The 7,428-nt window shown below is 36.7% G+C and overlaps 1 protein-coding gene across 1 annotated transcript in view; it reads left to right on the top strand.

The window, feature by feature from the left end:
- LOC110027874 (serine/threonine-protein kinase tricorner-like) overlaps window positions 1-7,428 on the top strand; it is a gene marked incomplete at its 5' end in the record, with an annotated part of 36,467 nt that overhangs the window by 27,102 nt on the left and 1,937 nt on the right.

The raw sequence follows: 7,428 nt of genomic DNA, 5'->3' as shown, positions 1-7,428 counted from the left end.
TTTGTTCGGGAACGGCTCGGGTTCGGCTCGCTAAGCAAATGAGTCGAACACGAACACACTTTTTGGGCTCAAAATATAAACGAGCCGAACACGAGCTAAGCCTGGGCTCGCTCGTGTTCGGCTTTTTACACTCCTAGCTCCTGCTGGAGCCACCTTTTGCAGGGGCTTGTCAGAATGGAGGTGGGTACCTTTGTTGCTTAAGCTATCTCTCCACTTTCTACGCTAAGGTTTGCACGTCCTTTAGTGTTCACTAAGCTTGCATTTGGACCACATTACTTATGACAGACTTTAGGTCTCCCAAGTACCTGGCTATGGAGTGCTCCTCTATCTCCTTCGGGTTCACCTTTCAACTTATGTTGCATAAATTTTGTCGTGTACTCCAATGATAGTTTCTTCTGCTATTTGTAGTGTAGTTTCATGAAAATATCATTACAGCTGTGCGGGGTAGGTATTATCACTGTATCACCTTCCATCTATCAAGAAGTGATTTGTCATGTCCTCTCTGTCTCTCCCTCTTTTGATTCTCCCACCACAACGGGGCATTTTTCATCAGCATGATGGTGACGAGCTTCACTATTCTGTCATCGAGCACGTCTTTATATTCAAAGATCCGCTCAACAATCTTCATCCACTTTAGAAAATCAAATGGATTCATCTTCTCAGCAAAGTACGATATGTCCACTTTAACTCCCAGATTTATGTGCCCCCAGCAAACTTTTCCTCTCTTGGCCTGATATTGAATTTTGAAATGTCCGAGCGATCTGGTTATTACGGTTGATGGTGATCTTGCCCATGGTCCTTTCCTTAATAGTCTCGAGCAGTTTTAGCACTTGGCAGAGTATCTGCTATATGTCGTCGATGGTACAGTTCTGATCAGGTTCCGACAGTTGCCTTCTTATCGACATAGTTAGGTTTTAGAGATGGATAGGTGGAGGTAGGTGTGCAAGGTGGGGAAAGAAGAAAATTTGGGGGGTGAAGATAGGTTTGGGTTTGGCAGATGCTAGAAACCCAAGGATGGGACTATGTTTAGGCTAGCTCTGATACCAATGATATTGGAGTTATCCCAAAAAATAACAAAAAAATAATATTATTATTGAAAAATGCCACTAGGCAGTACAACAACACACTAAAAGGGAAACAACAACAACAAGGACACAAAAATCCCAATTAGAGTGTATCATGATGGCGGTGATTAGTGGAGGGTGGTCGTAGGCTGATTGTATAAAGGTATAGAGTATAGGGGAGCAGTAGGGCTAGTGGCTGGTTGCAGTGAGCTGAAGGAGGAAGTAGATGGCTGCAGACAGGGGGCAGGGAGGCAGGACTGCGGTGGTGAGGTGGTAGCTGGACAGGGCTGGGAGATGTCGACTGATGGTAAGGTGTAGGTACTGGATGGGAGGCTGATGACATGACAACATAGGAGTCTTGGAAGCAAGCTGGTCTAGAGCATGCGATAAGGTATGCGGTCATCAGAAGGGAGAAAAAGGGGCGGCAGGTTGGAAGAGGAGAGGAGGAAGAGGAAGGTTTGTGGGAATGCAGGGAATGGAAGATATACACTATCTTAGGACGAGTTACAGCTATAGCACCTTCCCGTCTTTAATTATAGCCCTCAGATGGAAAATTTGGAGATGCCAAGCTCTCTTGACAGGAAACAAAAACATACGATAACCCTGGAACACACCAAATCATATAAATATTATTAGGCAACTAAGGATTGGCCCACTCTTTAGGGGCGGCACTTTCAGAACCTAGGAGCGTCGATCGATCCCCTCTGCTCATTGAACTGCTCCAAGGTTTGCCGCAAGGGCCCAGGCTCCGGTCCAGTGCTTTCACTTCCACGACCATGCCATGGGCAAATATTACTTATTTTTATCCCCCAGAATTGAAAGCTCTTCTTAGCTTCCTTTTGCTAGTCTTAGAATAATTCTTTTGCGCTTATCTACAGCCTACTCCCATGGTTCTTTCCTTAGGTCTTATGTTTTGTTTTTTGTAATCTGGCTTGAAGATTGGTTTCAATTTGCCTTTTTTCTGACTTCAGTGCTTGTGAAATAAAACTGTATTGACTATGAGAGGACGTATGTTGCATATTCTTTGATGTGAATTTTGCTTAGTGATTAAATGGAAAGTTGTGTAAGGTTGATGTCGAGTCAGTTTCAAGCCGGTCAGTGTACATTGAAACTCAAACATTTTGGGTTGTGCTCCTGTCAAACTCGACTAGGAACTGATTCATGTTTTAAGCAAGTTAGTTGATTTAATATTTGAAATTTTTGAAACGGTTTTATTCATGTTTGCTCAAAATCATATGATTTGTTCCATCTTGCTCCGAATCTATCATAAGTAATCTAATGAGAATGACAATAGCTTAAATTGAATACCTAGGTGTTAAATTTTTTAAATTTACTTAGGCAAACTTGGTTGAGTTAAATGACGATAATTTTGAATATTAAGTGAACATTAAAGGCGACCAATAGAACCCAAGAACACTTTACGATAAATGAAACTTCTATCTTAATTGTTTATACTCAACTAAATTATTCACAACTTAGAAGTAAACCAAGTTGAATTAAAGCTAGTCATTAGTTAAAATGATTCAAAAGACATTCACTTAATTTTAATTTGCAAATAAAAAAATTGCACTGTATTCTAAGGCCTTGATTGTCGTGGTGTAACGGACATTGTTATCTAAGTTTTGAAACGACAAAAAATTGACGTTCCAGTGAAATAATTTCAGGAGGCGTTGGGAGAAGTTGCATTGCTAAACGAAAACAAATCGGCGCGTCTGGCATTTAGAGCAATCTAGATGAGCTTGAATGCATTCTCAAATGAAGCTAACACAACTTTGATTGATTCTTATCTTTAAAATGTTTAGAAGAAATTTTATGGGATGTACCCTTGTTAATCCAATAGTAGAATGAAATCCCTAAATTAAAACGGTACCTTTTAAAAATTAAAGAAAATTTAGAACATTAGCTCCTAAGTTAGTGTAGTCAATTTCCGATGTTGTCAATAACTTAAGGCTCAAAGAGTCACCATCATCCCGTTTAACCTCACCCAAACCATTAATGCTCGCCTTTATTAGTCCTCTTCCTTTCATGGTTAAGTGTATGGGGTGTTAATCTAGTTTTGTGCTAAGCTTTGGCATGGCTTCTAAATATGTTACGTTGCTTCAACCTCCCTGTTTTTGGGTCTGTCAGGCTTCCTTCAACTATTTTCACATTCTTTCTATCTGTGTTTTAGTTTTGCAATTTTCACTTTACGTGTTAAAAACTACTTCAATCATATTTTATTACATTTCAATATGGGGTTTTATTATTGCCTTACTCGCAAAACATTTTTTAATTCTTTCCTTTTTCTAATTTAGCCACATATCCATTTCATACTTCATTTCTAAAAGGTTAACTAAGCTATCAGTAACTTCTGGTTTGCCAATGATGAGCATTTTATCATTGTCGATATAATTGCTAATTTATAAGCATTATCTTTAAGGATTCTTTTGGCATGACCTTTTTTATTTTGTCAAGGGGAAACACTCAACAAAAAGCTTTTTTGATATCGGTGAAAAAATTGTACAAACTTCTTTCTGATTTCACAAAATTTGCTTTGGACAACTTACTTGTGTAAAATATAATAGTTGTCATTAAGTATGTATCTTCTAAAAAATTCTAACAATAAAAGTGGAAAGCATACCAAATGAACCCCTTCTTTGATATTCTCTCTTAAAATTGTATTCTCCAGTTAATATATATCCCCCTTTCATTTTATAAGCTATCTTCTGTGAGGCATCCATCCTTCAATAGAAAGCAATATGCAATATCTGATATATTTTGGGTCTGTTTGGGATCACTTTTATTTTTTGCTTTTCATTTCATTTTATTTTAATTTGTTTATATTTTAATCTAAATTGAGCTTATTGTTTTTAAAAACACTCAAAACATCTTTTAGGTGTTTAGATTGTTTTTAGAAGAATTTTATTCATCTTTTAAAAGAAAATATATAAATATATAAAAGTTATACTAACAAAACATATTTTAAAAAACAAAAGGACAAATAAAAAAAAAATAAGAAACATGCCAAACGAGCCTTTAGGATATAACCCATGCAATGCACATTCAACATGTGTTGTATAGGCATCTTCATGTCCTATTAAAATAGAAAAATAAAATAAAATATTTTTTTGCTTTGCACCTTTTTGGATATGCCGCCACATGGACATCATCTTTACTCCCTCGTTTATGCCCATAGCCGTACGGCCTCATCTCTTCATGTAAATATAATAAGTTACATAATTTTTTAAATTGATCTATTCATCTAATATTTAGAATGGTGACATCATTGCAGTAAATTTAAACAAAATGAAATTTATGGACATGTGTTTAATTTGAAGATATAAATGAATTGTCATGCTAAAAGCATGTCTGTGTCGTATATTTTTAATTAGAAGCATGTCTCGTGGATGTGATTTGTTTTGTCTCTATTCTTGTGTCCGTATTTGCAGATCATATGCCATTCTTATTAGCAGTTTCTATAATAAATTTTCTTCACGCTATCTTTTACTTCTTCACCGTCCAGTTCCATACATTCATATTATCAATTTCTTAATATACAATAGATTGTAGCCTTTCCTAATGTGTTTCAATTTTTCTTCTTTTCATTGGGTTTATTTGAAACTTTCAATGTTGATTTTTTGCCAGTGATTATATACAGTAATTCTTTGATCTTTCCTTTCAATCCTTAACATTCTTTACATGAGGTCGAATTTATATGACCATACTTCTCGCATTATCATGTTACTTGATGGGGCATCCTTTACGGATGACTTGGCCAACTGTTGCTTTTTTCTTATAAAAATCAAGTCAGATCATAACATGTCATTTTTTTTGCACAAGCTCTTGATTAGGATTCAGTACATGGATTTTAGCCAAGGCTTTTTTATTGGCGTTCAACATGGCCCTTGTCATCTGATTTTGGGCTTGACAATGGCAGTTTGAACCAGATTTGTTTCGAATTTGAGCTGAAGGCTTGTAGTTTTCTGTCTAAAAATTGATGATCCACATTCATCAGAGAGGAGTTGACTTTTAACTCAGAAGAGAAGAGCTCCTGGACCACATGTCATGCAACCCCCGCCGCTAAATAAAACTTAAAGTTAGGATGTGGGTTCTGTGTCTTGCAGTTTAGCAGAAAGTATTAATAGAGAAGTTCAGGAGAAGAAATTGGGTGTGAAAGAAGCCTAAGGTTGGATGGTAAGAAAATATGAGGATAGAATTGCTGACCTTCTTCTTTTGTCATCTCCTCCTAAGTGTTGCACCAAGAAGGGGAAGAATTAAATAAGTGTGGAGGAGAAATAACTTCTTTTTTAAATTTCAAATTGGTCCGATCACGTCACTTTTGCTCAAAATTGTCTCAAAATTTTTCAAAGTGAAACATCCATTTGAAACTCTAGTCAAAAGTACATTGATCAAATTTCAATCTTTTAAATGGGATTTCTTAGCAATGTTCTTGCTTTAGGCATCATTATTGGCTTGTTTGGCTTAGCAGTAAGTTCTAGGTTTCTTGAATTGCGCAGTGCTTCCAGTTTTACAATGTATAATTCAGTTTTTAATAGTTGTTGATGGGCGTTGCTACCGTGGTCATGAGCATAAATGAGTGTCCATTTCAAGAGCAAAAGAAGTAGATACAAATAAACATTAATGAAGTATTTTTGGTATGCAACAATTTTATACTGATTTTTATTACAAAAGTCTCATTTCTTGACTTTGTTTGGTTGCTTTTTCTTAAGTTATGTTTGCCATCACCTTGCTTATGTTAATTTATTTGCAAAAGAAGAAATTGCACCACTATTCTTACTAAGGATCTGTTTGGGGCAGTTGTTGTTTATTTATAATCTGCTGATAAGCAGATTATTCTGATAATCTGATAATCTGCAAATTATCAGAATAATATGTCTTGCTGTTTGGGGCAGCTTATCCAGAACAGCTTATTGGTAGTTATGGATGTAAAAATGACATTTTTGCCCCTGTCTGTAAGAACTGTTATGTCTGTTAAAACTGTTTGAGGCAGCTTATTCAGAACAACTTATTGGTGCAGAAACATACCATGACATACAATTCTCACACTCTCGTTAATACCACAAAAAATAAAAGCAGGATACAAGCTTAATTAATCCAACTACAAAAAAACAGATGAAGAAGACAATATAGAACTCCAAATGTAAGGACCCCCTTCTTTAGACATGTTGAAACTATAAGGAACAAAAGTTTAATGCTCAAAGAATCTCCACAGTGTTTAAATTAAAAAAACAAGTACACAAAAGATTTACGTGGTTCGGTCAAAGTCCTACGTCCACGGAATGAAAGGCACGAATGTTTTTATTATGAACTTCTTGAGGATACAATGATACATAGCTGCCAATCATATCAAAATACACAAATAAGCTTATTACAACATCCACTCAACCATTCTTAAGTACACGGAGAAGCTCTCAAACATCCTCTCAAATGTGAACTTCGGTCAATCTTTAAAAAAAAAATTTGGAAACCAAAAAATATATGGAACACAAACCCTCCCCAATGTCATATCCATTGCCATTCTAAACAAAAACCGAAACAGGAATCATGCCACCAACCTTCAAAATATTTTCCAAATTTCAAAATATTTTCCAAATTTCAGAACAGCTCAAACCGAAACAGGAATCATGGAACACAAACCCTCTACAATGAAAGTTCTGTATGCAAAATATATTTGTCATTTTTCCATCAATAGTGGTATTTTAAAAATGAAAATGTACAACTGGCAATACGGTATACTGTATACCAAATTTCAGAACACCTCAAGGTTGCATACGGTATACCAAATTTCAGCCAAAAAAAAATTTCAGCCAAAAAAAATTTCAGCAACCAACAGAGGTCAGGAGATAAGAGGCAACTTCGAAGGCACAGAAAAATTCCAAGGCACAGAAAATTTTTTAGGTTGAAAACCATTAAGGAGAAGCATAGATCAGGAGATAAGAGGCAACTTCGAAGCCCTACAAAAATCCATAAATACGATCCCAGGCAAAGATCTTATACCCTAAACGATACTTGAAGTATTTCAATGGGATCGAACACCAGAGGCGAGGCAGGGGGCCAGGAACGGCGAGAGAGCGAGACGACAGAGGGGAGACGCAGATCTAGGGCAAGGCAAGACTGGATCGAAAGGGGGCGTGAGACGGGATAGAAGGGGCAGCTGGGTAATAAGTTACTCTGAAACGCTGAAACGCAGGGTGCTATCAATGGCGAATGATCCATCGGGCAATAGGCAAATGCTTTACGCGATTATTGGCACGCAGTGACGAACGTGTTTTCCAAACACGACCACGTCGTTTTCGGAACACCGAATACAATTTTAATCTCCCCCAAACGGGACCTAAGGCTTCCCGAGAATTGTTGTAAGTGG

The sequence above is a fragment of the Phalaenopsis equestris genome, unplaced genomic scaffold (genome assembly GCF_001263595.1).
Source record: "Phalaenopsis equestris unplaced genomic scaffold, ASM126359v1 Scaffold000459, whole genome shotgun sequence".
NCBI lineage: Eukaryota > Viridiplantae > Streptophyta > Magnoliopsida > Asparagales > Orchidaceae > Phalaenopsis > Phalaenopsis equestris.
This window is presented reverse-complemented; position numbering and strand designations above follow the sequence as displayed.